Source organism: Trichomycterus rosablanca, chromosome 9 (genome assembly GCF_030014385.1).
Source record: "Trichomycterus rosablanca isolate fTriRos1 chromosome 9, fTriRos1.hap1, whole genome shotgun sequence".
In the NCBI taxonomy this organism is placed as follows: Eukaryota; Metazoa; Chordata; class Actinopteri; order Siluriformes; family Trichomycteridae; genus Trichomycterus; species Trichomycterus rosablanca.
This window is the reverse complement of record NC_085996.1, coordinates 8601868-8619156: the sequence shown is the minus strand read 5'-3', so window position 1 is coordinate 8619156 and position 17289 is coordinate 8601868.

The following is a 17289-nucleotide window of genomic DNA, read 5'->3' as shown; positions in this document are numbered from 1 at the left end:
GCAGGCTGTAAGTTCTCCAGTTATAGTCAGATTGAAGTGACTGGAATTTCAGGACAATCTGTACTGCTACCGTGTTCCTGTGAAGATCTACAGGTCAATGTACCGAACCTCACCTGGAAATACAGAATCAGAGGTGCAGGAGGTGGATATGATAAGATTAACTTCACTGATCAGAAGTTCAAAAACCGATATCACCTGGATAGAGTTCCTCCAGGAAATCTCTCTCTACTCATCAAGCCCCTCAAAATAGAAGATGCAGGAGATTACCAGTGTGAAGTTGATGGACATAAAAGGCCTTTCGTCCTCACAGTACACAACGGTAAAACTATTTCTGTTTGCCTGTCGCATTAAATTTCATTTCCAAACTTGTTACATTTATTTATTTATTTAAAACAGCCACTTCCTCCTGATCAGGATCATAGTGGATCTGGTGCCAACTGTACAACCTACCAGCTTCTCCACTGTGGCACTTCTTAAGAATAACAATGTTCAGATGTCTATGTTTATATGTCATGGTGTATAGCTGAGTATTGGTGCCATGTGCATGGGGAATTACTTTCTTATGGGCGGGATTTACATGTGGCACCAAACCCACCCAACGCTGACCAGAATAAAGCAGCTAGCAGCTAGGAAAATAATAGTAAATGTTTTTCAAGATTTTTAAAGAAATTGCCCTTACATGTGATTAGGGAAGTGAAGGGGTAAATGCCCTGTCCACAGTGTATTTCTGCCATAGCACAGTATTTTTCAGTGGTGCTGGACCCTCTGCGATCATGAAGAAGACGAAGCTGTTGGTGAAAATTGATGAATTGCACCATTTATTTTTTTTAATTAGGATGAATAAAACTAAACTAAAACTAAATCTAATAGCAATCAATAGCAATGTTGATTTTGAAGGCTTGATTTAAAAATGTGAATTGTAGATGGACATTTTATTTAAGGGGTATCATGATGGTGCAGCCAGTAGAATTGGTGCCACCCAGCAATCTGGGTCTCAGTTCCCTGGTTTGATTCTTGCCTCCCATCTCTGTGTGTTTCTTCTAAGAATGGTGGTTTCTTCCTACCTCCAAAAACACACAAAAGGTGACCCGGCTTCTCTACAGTTTGCTTCTGCCTTTTACTTTGTGTAACATAATAAAAGCTTAAAAATGCAAATAAAAAGCAAAGTCTTACATGTTTGTGCTTAATTGAAATATTAAACTAAAAATGGACATTTGTTATTTTAGGCAGGACAACCTTGACCATAATAAGGCATTTATTTATTGAATTATTATTATTGTTGTTGTTGAATTATTATTTAACGATTTAATTTTTGTTTTGGCATGATATAAACAAACAAGGCAAAAGTGGTCTGGAATTTTATTTGAATGTTTTAATAACTGTTTATATTTTGACCTGATTTACCTGCTATAGCCCAAACAAACATCCCTACCACTAGAACTACCACAGTGACCACACAGAAGTCGAGGGATAAACACGGCACAGTAAAAGTGACTTCAACACCATTGAAAGGTAGAGAAATTATATTCACTAACTAAATGACTTGGTTTTTTCTTATGAAAAGGACCGAAATCACCCAACCAACAAGACCTTATCACCAAGTAAAGGTAGGAATTAGGTGATTGAATACATCATTTTCAGTAATCAATCAGTAATCAACCAATTAATTAATTAATTAATTATTTAATGGCAACCATGTTCAGGTTGAAGAATGTGGTCAAGATGCTTTGTGTAACATAAAACATTTACAAAGTAAATTTCCAGCATTTATGGGGTCAAGCCCGTGTTCAAGCCACTGGAGTCATTATGGACCGCATTTTGTACACAGTGACAGTCATGAGGAAACAGGAAATGGCCTTCCTCAAACTGTTGCCACAGAGGTGAAAAAGCAATGTATTTTATATAATTCATTTCATACTCCAGTTAGTATATGGTGTGGTTAAAACACAGGTACTCACAAGTATTAATTAGGAGACGTGTCCACATATCTTTGGTAAAATAGTGTGTTAAATAGCACAGACTGTAAGTGAAAATTATTCAGAAACAGATCCTAGGTTGGAACAGTCATGTTTGTAAAAAAGCGTTTGTGTGTGTGTGTGTGTGTGTGTGTGTGTGTGCGTGCGTGTGTGTGGTGTGTGTAGTGTGTGTGTGTGGGGGGGGGTTTCAAGTCCCTGTACATGTGAAAAAGTGAATTCTGTGTACGCCTTGACTGTTTATTCTTAGATATCACAAAGCAAGAGCTAAACAAACTCTTTTTGGAGAAGTACCTGTATATCCTTATTTATGTTCTGTTGCTGGTGGCTCTTGTAATGGGCGTGTGTTTGGCATGTAAAGGTACACAAACACACACTGACACACAAACACACACAGACTCGAGCTGACATATTCTCTTTTACACACAGACGCACACATGCAGATACAGATAGACATATCAGAAACTCAGAAACATAGATAAACACAGACACCTGGACACAAACACACAAACATACATACACCCCCCCCCCCCCACACACACACATACACATGCACCCACACTGACTTACACACATCCACACACCCCAAACACTCAAAGATCCAATCACAAACATACATACACACATGCACACACACACAGCATACACAAAGATGTACAGAAACAAAGACAGTCACACACACACACACACACACACACACACACACACACCAAAACACACACATACACACATACCAAAACACACACACAACACACATACCGAAACACACACAAAACCAGACTCACATAAAAAAACACACACAGGAATACAAAAACACACACACAGACTTACAAAGACATACATAAACAACAACAACCAACATTTATTTACAAATCTCACTCTGATTTTACTCTGCAGTTCAAAGACAGATGAGGAAGAACAAACTCCAACCAGAACAGATTGGACATGAAGAAGATGTGACATTTATTAGATACATTTCACTATAAACAACATTAGACTGTATTTGTAACATTTATTATTATTATATTAGCTAGAACAAATGTTATTCTCAAATCGTAATGTTCTGATACCAATGGTAAAAAATCTAAGTCCTCAAGTCCCTTGCTTAAGGGCGTAACAGTGGCAGCATGGCAGAGCCGGAATTCAAACTCTCAACCTTTTGACTGATAGCCCAAAGCTCTACCCACTAGGCCACCACTGTCCTGAAAAAAGTCCATGTGATGATAAATGACTGGAATAACAAACATACAGTTGTACAGGTGTTTTATAGACTGTCTAAAAAGCTTAATAGGCATCTAATTGGTCCAAATAAATGTTGTTCCAGAATAAAATGAGAGTTGATGTGTTTTTTCTTACATTGAGAATGGAACCACTGTTCCATGTTCCTACAGAAAATTGCAAAATTAGTGTTGCTATTATGTATTATATTATCTTTATTGTCTTTATTTTGTTGAGCAGAACAGTGGCTAAGTGGGTAGCACTGTCACCTCACTGCAAGAAGGTCCTGGGTTCGATGCCCAGGTGGGGTGGTCCGGGTTCTTTCTGTGTGGAGTTTGCATGTTCTCCTCGTGTCCGTGTGGGTTTCCTTCAGGTGCTCAGGTTTTCTCCCACAGTCCAAAGACATCCAGTCAGGTTAATTGGAGACACTGAATTGTCCGTGACTGTGTTTGATTTAATCTTGTGAAGTGATGAATCTTGTGTAATGAATAACCATTCCTGTCATGAATGTAACCAAAGTGTAAAACATGATGTTAAAATCCTAATAAATAAACAAACAAACAAATTTTGTTTTGTTATTTTTATTATTATTATTAGTAGTAGTAGTTTTATTATTGTTGGAGATTACAGGGAACATAGTGTGTTCCCCTGTTCCTGCTTAAGCTTTTGGTAAGAATCTATCACACATGGCCAGCAAGGGTGTTGGGCAACATGCAAGCTGGAGTGGGGGTGAAATTGCATTAAATAATTCAAATCTACTAGATTGGAATTGAAAGGAGGAAAAAGGAATTAAATAAACAGTGAGTGAGAGAATAAGAATGAAAGAAATTGAAAGAGGAATAAAAACATTAGTAGGTAAAAATAAAGGCAAGAGAGTAGAAGTGAAACACATAAAAATGGAGACGATATACAAGGGGATGTGTAATTATTAAAAACTTCAAAGAATAAAGGAACTGAGGTCAGTTTAAAAAACTGTTCATTTAAAACCATTTAAAGTCTTTCTGGTGTTCACTCACTGGTGTTTTTTTCAGGGATTTTCAGGAAACTGATTAATGAACTAAAATATGTATTTTCAGGTTCATCACACCAGACTCTCCAAACAATATTTACTTACTTAGATGCAGAAGTCCACTCAAGCACACGTGTATTTTAAATACTATACCATCATATCTGTGTTTAACGTTTGTGAACGATAAATAATGTTGTATTTATTTTAAATGCCAGTGGTTTCCAAAGTGACAGTCAGCCAGTCACTCAACCAGTCAGCTACTTAAGCAGTTTGTGGTTGTCTGCCATGAAGAAAGAGTAAAGAGAAAGTAAAGAGGAACACAAGCTTACTGCAACGTGTGAACAGCATGCAAGAGGCGTGAAGACTTTTTCACGACTGTTGTGTAGTTGTTGTGTACACAGACATGAATAGTCTAAAGTTTGCACACCCTGGTCAATTTTAATGTATTGTAAATAAGTTGTAATGCACAGTGCTCTTTATTTTGTAAATGTAAAATACTTTTACATTAAAATAAAAAAAGACAAAACAAGTTAACTAAAGATTCACGTTGGTAGAACACTGTAGGTGCCAGACATGTACAGAAAAATGAGGAACAGGTTACAAACCAATCAGTTGAGAAGCTTTTTTTCTGTGGAGAAACACTTTTTCTTTAGAGCTCAGACGTTGTTAAACAGTCAGTACTTGATGGTGCAAATTAGGTCACAAGAATGAAGAGCCATTTTTATTTTCTCTTTTTACTGCATCTCACAGAAGGTAAGTCAGAATCATTTTATTTCCTCAGCTACTCCAGTGTGTACTTTTATATTTTATATTTTTAGTTTACTGAATATTTGTAAACCAAAAGATACTCTTCTACAGTTTAAGTGTGTGGGTAATTTCTATGGTTTAGGTGTATATGTATCTACTACTATAAAACTGGAGGTGTTTAAAGTGTAATCATTCTTTGTTTACCAATAGCCTTATTTATACCATCACTTTTAGCACCACAGACAAAATGAAATAAATTATTTTCATGATTATTAACATAAAAATTTTATAGTGAAACACATTTCCCATAAAACAGCATATACAAAGCTTAGGTATGATTTATAAACTTAGTGTTTTTACTTTTTAATCATTCTGAGTCGTTTAAGCTTTTAATTTATGTACAATGTTAATATTTTGGTCATTTTATATATGTATAGCATGAAATGTTATAGCATGAAATCAGTACCTGCATTAATCAGTATGTTGTTCATGAAGTCATGCTTTGCTTAATAAGGACATATTTATTTTGAAAACAATTAAATGACTTGAGAAATTGAGATTTATGACAATTACACTCAAATGCTAAAAACAATAAAAGAAATATAAATAAATGCAATCATTATATATATATATATTTAAAAAAACAGTATGTCAATTCCACTAAATCATATCTTTTAGTATGAACAGTAATATTAATAATAGTAATAATATATTTATATTGCTGCTCTTCTCAGAAAATATTTAAAACCATGTTTTCACTACATTATGGGTGTATTAAGTGTAGATTGATGGTAAAATTAATATTGCCTTTGGAAAACTGTGGTTATTATGGGTTATATTGTCATTAAATTGTTATTTTTCTGTTGTTAAATAATTTCCATAGGATATGAGAATGTAACTTGATAATCCAAGATTTAAATCTCACTTGTTTACCTGTAAGCAGTAAAGCTAGTCTATAAGCAGTAAACTGGCCAGCTTGTTACTGTGGTTAGTGATGTATAAAAGGCTACAACAGTTGTTTTCTATTAGTTAGAAATAGTTGATAAACTTTGAATGTTTTTCAGTGCAGAAGCATCTAGGTAAAATGTAACCAGAGTAAATGTTCCTATTAGTCTCAGAGACACTGATACGAGGCAAGATTTGAACGCAATTCAAATTAATATAAATTTACAAATTAGTCTGATAAGTATAGAGATTTTTTTATTTTATTAATTATTAATTATTAATAATTATCAATAATTAATTGGTTTGTCATATAGGTGTATTAATGTCTCATACTTCACATTAAAGGTACTTATTTAAGAGTCATAAATGGAAAAAAAGGGAAATAAATGTTAAAAAATACAACACAGGAGGTATAAATGTGAATGATCATATTACCAAAAGTTTTATATCATTACAGTTACTAGACGGCTCAAAATCAGACTGTTTTCTGTTTTGCAGGCTGTAAGTTCTCCAGTTATAATCAGACTGACGTGACTGGAATTTCAGGACAATCTGTACTGCTACCGTGTTCCTGGAAAGATCTACAGGTCAATGTACCGAACCTCACCTGGAAATACAGAATCAGAGGTGGAGGAGGTGGATATGATAATATCAACTTCACTGATCAGAAGTTCAAAAACCGATATCACCTGGATAGAGTTCCTCCAGGAAATCTCTCTCTACTCATCAAGCCCCTCAAAATAGAAGATGCAGGAGATTACCAGTGTGAAGTTGATGGACATAAAAGGCCTGTAATCCTCACAGTACACAACGGTAAAACTATTTCTGTTTGCCTGTCGCATTAAATTTCATTTCCAAACTTTACATTTATTTATTTATTTATTTAAAACAGCCACTTCCTCCTGGTCAGGATCATAGTGGATCTGGTGCCAACTGTACAACCTATCAGCTCCTCCACTGTGGCACTTCTTAAGAATAACAATGGTTATATTTTCCCCCAAAAATTTTCCCCAGAGTGACAGAAATTCTGAGTTTCTTTTGTGTATATGTCATGGTGTATAGCTGAGTATTGGTGCCCTGTGCATGGGGAATTACTTTCGTATGGGCGGGATTTACATGTGGCACCAAACCCACCCAACGCTGACCAGAATGAAGACGCTAGCATAAAGAAAATAATAGTAAATGTTTTTAAAGATTTATTAGTTTTTTTGTTTTTTTTTATGCCCCTACATGTGATTAAGGAAGTGAAGGGGTAAATGCCCTGTCCACAGTGTATTTCTGCTGCAGCACAGTATTTTTTAGTGGTACTGGACCCTCTGTGACCCTGAACAAGATGAAGCTGTTGGTGAAAATTGATGAATGGTGTTATTTGCATTTTTTTTAAATTAGGATGAATAACAGTTTTAAATCTAATAGCAATCAATAGCAAAGTTTCATTGAAGGCTTGATTTAAAAATGTGAATTGTAGATGGACATTTTATTTAAGGGGTATCATGATGGTGCAGCCAGTTGAATTGGTGCCACCCAGCAATCTGGGTCTCAGCTTCTTGGTTTGATCCTTGCCTCTCATCTCTGTGTGTTTCTTCTAATAATGGTGGTTTCTTCCTACCTCCAAAAACACACAGAAGGTGACCCGGCTTCTCTACAGTTTGCTTCTGCCTTTTACTTTGTGTAACATAATAAAAGCTTAAAAATGCAAATAAAAAGCAAAGTCCTACATGTTTGTGCTTAATGGAAATATTAAACTAAAAATGGACATATGTTATTTTAGGCAGGACAACCCTGAGCATAATAAGGCATTTATTTATTGAATTATCATTATTATTGTTGAATTATTATTTAATGATTGCATTTTTTATTTTGGCATGATATGAACAATCAAGGCAAAAGTGGGTCTGGAATTTTATTTGAACGTTTGTTTATATCTTGACCTGATTTACCTGCTATAGCCGAAACAAACAACGCTACCTCTGGAACTACCACAGTAACCACACAGAAGTCGAGAGATAAACACGGCACAGTAAAACTGACCTCAACAGCATTGAAAGGTAGAGAAATTATATTCACTAACTAAATGACTTGTTTTTTTTTTATAGCATCATGTCATTTCTTTTCTTTGTATTTTAACATTAACCCCAGTGGAAACACATAAAAAGGAGGAAACCAACAAGACTTCATCACCAAGTAAAGGTAGGAATTAGGTGCTTGGATTAATATTTTTAATAATAATAATAATAATAATAATACATTTTATTTATAACGCACTTTACATTTGAAAACAAATCTTTTAGTAATCAATCAATCAATCAGCCAATTAATCAATCAACTAATCAATAAACTAATTGGCACAGTCATGAGGAAACAGGAAAGGGCCTTCCTCAAACTGTTGCCACAGAGGTGAAAACCATACAATGTATTTTATATAATTATTTTTATATAGTATTTATTTTATATAATTCATAGAGTAGAAACTGTTTTTTCTTTTATATTTTATTCAAAATAAAGATTCGAATCAGATTTATACAAATCTGTATGTAAAATAAGGGTTTGTGTGTGTGTGGTGTGTGTGTGTGTGGTGTGTGTGTGTGTGTGTGTGTGTGTGTGTGTGGTGTGTAGTGTGTGGAGGGACTTTTGTCTCTGTCCCTGTACATGTGAAAAAGTGAATTCTTTTTAAGCCTTTACTGTTTATTCCTAGATATCACAAAGCAAGACCTAAACAAACTCTTTTTGGAGAAGTACCTGTATATTCTTATTTCTGTTCTGCTGATGTTGCTGGTGGCTCTTGTAATAGGCGTGTGTGTGGCATGTAGAGGTACAATTACACAAACACACACACAAACACACACACAAACACACACACCAACACACGAACACAGACAGACACACAAACACAGACTGACACAGACTCGGACTGACATATTCTCTTTTACACACAGACACGCACATACAGATACAGATAGACATACAGAAACATAGATAAACACAGACACATGGACACAGACACACAAACATAAATACAGTCCCCCACCACACACACACATGCACACACACACAGCATACACAAACATGTACAGAAACACACATACACACACATACTGAAACACACACAAAAACAGACTCACATATACACACAACACACACAAAGACATGCAAACAACAAAGATTTGCAAATCTCACCCTGATTTCACTCTGCAGTGCAAAGACAGACGAGGAAGAACAAACTCCAACCAGAACAGACTGGAGAAGAAGGAGAGGTAATGTTTAGTAGATACATTTCACTATAAACAACATTAGACTGCATGTGTAACATTTATAATTCTATCTTTGTGTTGTTGCAGAATGCTGCTGAACTGGTGTACGCAAGTGTAACATGGAAATCCAAAAAGAAGAAATCAGTTCATAAATACGTGAGTTATGTTCTGAGCTAGAACAAAAATTTATCTCAAATCTTCATGTTCAGTCTGAGTGTTTCATTTTAAATCTGTTACTGATCTAATCTAAAGAAAAAATGTTTTTTCTAAAAAGTTAGGTGTCAGACCACAAGAAACCAACAGATCTGCATTATTGCACCTACAGGCCTCTGAAACTGTGCTGTACTGTAAGCCAGAAAATCTTCAAATATTCACTCATTTTGAATTTGATGCCTGCAACACGTTCCAAAGAAGTTGGGACAGGGGCAACAAAAGACTGGGAAAGTTGAGGAATTCTCAAAAAACACCTGTTTGGAACATTCCACAGGTGAACAGGTTAATTGGAAACAGGTAAATGTCATGATTGGGTATATGAAGGGAGCATCAACGAAAGGCTCAGTCGTTCACAAGTAAGGTTCACCACTTTGTGAACAACTGCGTGAGCAAATAGTCCAACAGTTTAAGAGCAACGTTTCTCAACGTGCAATTGCAAGGAATTTAGGGATTTCATCATCTACAGTCCATAATGTCATCAAAATATTCAGAGAATCTGGAGAAATCTGTGCAAGTAAGCGGCAAGGCCGAAAACCAACATTCAATGCCTGTGACCTTTGATCCCTCAGGCGGCACTGCATTAAAAACCGACATCATTCTGTAACGGATATTACCACATGGGCTCAGGAACACTTCAAAAAACCATCGTCAGTGAACACAGTTCGTCGCTCCATCTACAAGTGCAAGTTAAAACTCTACCATGCAAAGCGAAAGCCATATATCAACAACACTCAGAAACATCGCCGGCTTCTCTGGGCCCGAGCTCATCTGAGATGGACTGACGCAAAGTGGAAAAGTGTCCTGTGGTCTGACGAGTCCACATTTCAAATTGTTTTTGGAAATCATGGACGTCGTGTCCTCCGGACCAAAAAGGAAAAGGACTGTCCGGATTGTTATCAGCGCTAAGTTCAAAAGCTAGCTTCTCTGATGGTATGGGGGTGTGTTAGTGCCCATGGCATGGGTAAGTTGCACATCTGTGAAGGCACCATTAATGCTGAAAGGTACATACAGGTTTTGGAGCAACATATGCTGCCATCCAAGCAACGTCTTTTTCAGGGACGTCCCTGCTTATTTCAGCAAGACAATGCCAAGCCACATTCTGCATGTGTTACAACAGCGTGGCTTTGTAGTAAAAGAGTGCGGGTACTAGACTGGCCTGCCTGCAGTCCAGACCTGTCTCCCATTGAAAATGTGTGGTGCATTATGAAGCGCAAAATACGACAACGGAGACCCCAGACTGTTGAGCAACTGAAGTTGTACATCAAGCAAGAATGGGAAAGAATTCCACCTACAAAGCTTCAACAATTAGTGTCCTCAGTTCCCAAACGCTTATTGAGTGTTGTTAAAAGGAAAGGTGATGTAACACAGTGGTAAACATGCCCCTGTCCCAACTTCTTTGGAACGTGTTGCAGGCATCAAATTCAAAATGAGTGAATATTTGCAAAACACAATAAAGTTTATCCGTTTGAACATTAAATATCTTGTCTTTGTAGTGTATTCAATTAAATATGGTTTGAAAAGGATTTGCAAATCATTGTATTCTGTTTTTATTCAAGTTTTACACAACGTCCCAACTTCATTGGAATTGGGGTTGTATCTATCTATCTATCTATCTATCTATCTATCTATCTATCTATCTATCTATCTATCTATCTATCTATCTATCTATCTATCATCTATCTATCTATCTATCATCTATCTATCTATCTATCTATCTATCTATCTATCTATCTATCTATCTATCTATCTATATATATATATATCCACGTACATATCTATCTATCTATCTATCTATCTATCTATCTGTCTATCTATCTGTCTGTCTGTCTGTCTGTCTGTCTGTCTGTCTGTCTGTCTGTCTGTCTGTCTGTCTATCTATCTATCTATCTATCTATCTATCTACCTACCTACCTACCTACCTACCTACATATCTATCTATCTACGTCTATCTATCTATCTGTCTGTCTGTCTGTCTGTCTGTCTGTCTGTCTGTCTGTCTATCTATCTATCTATCTATCTATCTATCTATCTATCTATCTACCTACCTACCTACCTACCTACCTACCTACCTACCTACATTTCTATCTACCAGGTCTGTTTAAGCTCCAGTTACACCAGATGTATGTAATTACATTTACATCCCCAAAGATACAGAACAGTGAAGTGTTTCAGGTGTTATTTGTCCCATTCTTCCTGTAAACACGTCTTAAGGTGTGCAACAGCACAGGTTGTTGTTGTTGTCACATTTTGGCTGTAGGCTGAATCCTGCTGATGAAAAGTGTTTGATTGCTGCTTAGAGCTGTATGTATGATTTGTGTTTGTGTCTCTGCAGGATGATTTGGATGTGGTGTATTCCAGTGTAAAACCAGGAGGCTCCAAACCACAGGTTTGTTTTTTTGGATGCAGGATAGATGTGTGGTGTGAGGAATTTCCTTGTGGAAATCTTGTGTGTGTGGGAACGTGTGTCTGCCCTGAGATGGACTGGCGCCCCTGTCCAGGGTGTTACTGTGTGCCTTACACCAACTGAAAAGCTGAGAAAGAAAGAACATTCAATCATTTGGAAGGGTGTTTACACACTTTCGACCATATAGTGTATATTTACAAATTTATGTATATTAAAACAATATTACAGATGTGGTTGTCTGTGTTTTAGTAAAGCAATAAGCCACGAGAGGCCGTACATTACTGTGATTTTAGCACGGGGATGACGTTTTTGGCACGACGCGAAGCGGAGTGCCTAAAACTTCTTTCCCCGTGCTAAAATCGTAACAGTAACGTACGGTCTCGAGTGGCTTATTGCTTTTATAAAACGGCGGTCAACATAAAATATAATAAATACAACAATGTTTCATTCATAAATGTATTTATTGTGTATAAACTTACAATAAAGCATTCTTCCGCGACGCAAAATAGTTCAATTAACAGTGTTGCTAGGCAACATGAGGGCGAAAATAACATTAACTTTCTCTATTCAGTGGCGTATTAATATGGAATGATGTGAGGTGGTCCTAATTGTGCGTTTATCGGGGATTTTACAACGGCTTCGAACGTGGCTCAGCCAATCAGATTTTAGGACCGGAACTATCCGTTTTATAATATTAATTTTACATCTACATCTCTCTCTCTCTCTCTGTGTGTGTGTGTGTGTGTGTGTGTAGGAGGATGTGATATACTCTACAGTAGACAAGTCACGCAGCCAGGCCAGCAAAACCACTGAGAACGTCTGAAGATGCAAAATACAAAATACACAATTCCAGTAAAGTGTTGACAGCAGACATTGTTGGTTGACAAAATGTGTCCAGTTGTAGGAAACAAAACAAATGTTAATAAATTAGACCAAATTTTTTTATTGCTCAAGGGTCCTTAAACCAGCTTGTGTGTCTGTGCAGTAGCTTTTATACTAAAGGTTCCTGAATGTTATAAATCTCAGCTTTGCAAAGCTCATTATGTGTGTAGAAAATAAATACAGCAATGTTAAAATAAATTAAATAATAAAAACATGTCCTGTTTACCCCATCACCTAGATTTATTTTGGAATGAATTTTGTATTAAAACATTGAAAATATGCCATAAGGCCAAAAAACAATGTGGACACTTGACAATTAGTTTGTTGGACGTCCCATTCATGGAAATTTAGTAGAAAGAGCATTTGGGGGGTCAGGCACTGATTTTGGATCAAAATGTTTGACTCACAGTCTGTGTTTCAGTTTATTCCAAATGTGCTCAGGCTGCTTTGCAGAACTAAACTTTGTGTATAGAGGTGCAGATATTCTGGAAGTGAAGAAATCCTAAAGCTGTAATAAATTCTGTTATGAATTCCACTGTTATTAACATCATAATGTGAAGCTGAAGTAGGTCAACTTTGTTATAGATTTTTTAAGCTTGTTAGCAATTAGTGTGGCTGAAACACTTCACTCTCATCAATTAGGAAAGGTGTTCACATACTTTTAACTACGTGGTGTATCTATGTTATTATTATTATTAATATTATTATTGCTGTTGTATGTACAGTATGTATTTCTGTATAATGTATTGATTTTAATTTCTTTAAATATGAAAATGTCTTTTTTTTATTATTCTGAAATATAAGGTTATCAATTATCAATAGTTATTAATGGTTTTTACCGTGCACGTATTCTAAGGATAGATTTTTTGCCCTCTCTTTCTTAAAGGCAAAGGTGGGGCGGCACGGTGGCTAAGTGGGTAGCAGTGTCGCCTCACAGCAAGAAGGTCCTGCGTTTGATCCCCAGGTGGGGCAGTCCGGGTCCCTTCTGTGTGGATGCATGCGGTTTGCATGTTCTCCCTGTGTCCGTGTGGGTTTACTCCGGGTGCTCCCGTTTCCTCCCACAGTCCAAAGACGTGCAAGTGAGGTAAATTGGAGACACAAAATTGTCCATGACTGTGTAATGATATATAACCTTGTGTAATGAGTAACTACCGTTTCTTTCATGAATGTAACCAAAGTGTAAAACATGACGTTAAAATCCTAATAAACAAACATTAAAGGCAAAAGTTGTATTTTGCATTTATTAGGATGTTTTAATATCTCAAGCAATGAAGTGCAATAAATGCAAAAAAAGGAAAGAAGATAAATACTTATATTATGTATGCGTCCTTTTCCTTACTCATATCATGCCTACATTAATCTTGTTAATTCATCTGACTCTGAGTAATGAAGACCAAGGGTGTGTTTTTCTTAGAGAATGGCAGTTAGTGTGGTTTTGGGAAAAAAGAGGAAGTAAAAATGTTCTTACAATGTTCTGACACTGTAGTTAAGCAGAGGAAAAGCTTTTTTCAGATGAAGTCGTCTCCTTGCTTTTCTTTTACCTCCAGTCTTTACAGAAACTAAAGAGAAGTCGTGCAGTTCTGTGTGTATATGTGTTAGTGTTTATTAGGAGGTGAGCATTGTGGAAATGTGGCTGGATTTTAAACTTCTCATCTTTGTACTTCATGTTACTAATGGTGAGTGTATAAAGTTATTGTATATAAATTGTATATAATTAAAGAAATAAATAAAGTTGCTTAAAGTAATCATTTGGCTTCCTACAGACATAAATCTATCCTACAAATATAAGAAATGTTATGAAATGTGACTTGTTAGACTCACACTGAATTAAATGTTTTGTGATGAATCATTCTAAATGACAGTCCTGTTATGAACTCCAATGTTATAAAGATCATAACGTAAAGCTCAGGTAGGTCATGAAGGTGTTCATTTATTCTGGTTATTTAATGGCTGTGGTAGTTTTTTGTTTAACGTGGCATTTATAAACCTTGTGATCACTGTTCCTCTTTTCTGATGACGTTTAAAACATTAAATATTATTTTTAGTTTTGGTGACTGAAGCAACAGTTCAGCAGTTCACACACCCACAACTCGGCCTTACTGGAACTGATTTGTATTGAAACGCATTGAAATATTAAGGTCCTAATTATGTAGCTATTTTAAGCCTATACATCCTGTGCTTGATAATTAATCCAACTGACTTGGTTTTGTGATCAGTCTGTCAAAAAAGATGTGAATCCAAAGTAATGTAGTAGCCGTGGAACCATAATCATATCTAGCTATATAATCTATGTTCTGTTTAACATAGATTAAAAACTGATGATGTTTCTGGACACTATCACTAATTGAATGTTTGTGTTACAAGCATTATGCTTCTAATTTGTGTGATTCCTTGTATAATAGTATATGTCCAGACGTATGTAGATACCAAAACTGTGTGCATTAATTTGGACTTGGCTCTTGAAGAGTAACAACTTGAAGTCTATGATCAATGAGAGAATCTGATGAACTTAATGACATTACTGATGAGTGTTTCTACAGGCTGTGATTCAGTCTTCAGTGATCGTGGATTACAAATCACTGCACATACAGGAAGTTCAGTTCTGCTGCCCTGCCGCTGCTCAAATCTCTACAACAAACCTTCAGAATTCAAGTGGAAGAAGCTCAATGTCACATGGGATGAACTATCAACTGAAGGCAGCAGATATAAGCTGGTTAATGATCGGTCTCCAGGAAATCTGTCTCTGTTCGTATCAGACCTGACAGAAAAAGATAGTGGAGTGTTCCGGTGTGACCTGGGATCGGAGAAACATGTAGACATCCGACTTAGTGTTACTGGTAAAGCACTCATTAGCACTCACATTGTGCTACAAACCACATTTTAAACTGCGTACTCATAATACATTATATGTAATAAGTATGTGGACATTTGACCATAAGATTCTTGACCATCTAATTTTAAAATCACAGAGATTAATATGGAGCTCTTTGCTGCTATTAAAGCTTTCAATCTTTTTAAAAGGCTTTCCTCAAGCTTTTGGATAGAATCTGTGAGAATTTTTGCCCCCACAGTCAAAAGAGCTCTCATTGGTCTCTCATTTGGTTCAATGAAACTTCAAGTGTTCAATAAGATTGAGGCTCTCTTTTAACCACCAGAGCTTCAATAGGTGTGGCTAAAACACCTGAACTCAATAACTAGGTGTGCTGTCCACACACTTTTGGAATACTCTTCTTATTTCTGATTGGTGCCAATGCACCTTCATGATGGTGGCTTCTAGTCTGGCCACTGCTCCCGACTAGGCTGGTAGCACCCAGGAGACCCAGGTCCAAGCTGTGGTGGGTTAGTACATTAGACAGCCAAACTACCCAACTGTGCAATGTTGTGACCTTTAAACACCTTAATGTCAATGCTGTGATCAGAAAAGCTGCTCTGATGAAAGGCTGAAAAGAACCAACAAACATACATGAATAATCTAACTTTACATTTTTTACTCTATAGGTATGGAACCATCTTCTCCCTCAACAGTGAACTCTGAAAGCAATCATTACTTCCTCTTAATTCTGGTTCCGCTGCTGCTGCTGCTTGTAATTGGAGGAGTCATCTTTTGGAAATACAGAGGTAAACCCAGTACAAACATCCACAAGCACCATATGTTTAACACTACTGTCAATGTATTAAGCCAAATAAATGATGCTCTGTCATCCAGTAAAAAGTATATATATAGAACACAGCCTAACTGTGCCTGCTTTAATTGTGTAGCACATAGACCAGGACAGACTGGACAGAAGAGCCAGCAGGACACACAGCTGAATACACACATACAGGTAAAGCTAAACGTTTACATACCCTTGACTATGTCCAAAAGTATGTGGACAACTGAGGGCCTAAGATATCTATGATAATGTAAGATAAACATGATATATGTATTATTTTGTTGCAGTTATTTACTGCACACTTTAGATTTGCACTAAATACTGAACTTCTATCAAATACTGAACTTTTGAACCAATTACATAAAATTAAATATGTCTTTCCAACAGGTTGGGGAAGGCCTTTTCTCATTTTAGCATGATTGTGTTCATGGCTGTGTTCACAGTCACAAATGCTCTATTGATTGATAAGCACAAATTTTCACATTCATAGTCCAAAATCTTGTAGAAGTTTTTTCAGAGAAATAGAGGCTGTCATTGCCATGCTGGAATAGAATGCTCAACAAACCTATAATCAGATTTTCACATACTTTTGGTTTCCTAGTGCATATCGTATCAGTCTTGGGATTGTAATCATTTTAATCATTGTTCCCTTTGCAGGATGATGTCATGTACACTTACGTAGTCCACAATAAGACGAGCCAGATAGCCAAAGTGACCAACGTTGATAATAATACTGAATATGCCTGCATTAAATTAAACTAAGACTCACACATGCAGCTATGGAGCATATATATATATATATGCATTTTAATGCAGATAATTTGAAAAAAAAAAAAAAAAAACTACAATAAATGTACGAAAGAACTCAAATTAACAAATAGTTTTGTTTTTGTGCTTGGATTTTGAAATTGCATCTTTTAAGGCTAATTTCTTAGTTCTTGTGGTTAGAAAACAGTTTGGGTTTAACAAGGTTTCTGACATCATCTGGTGTCAC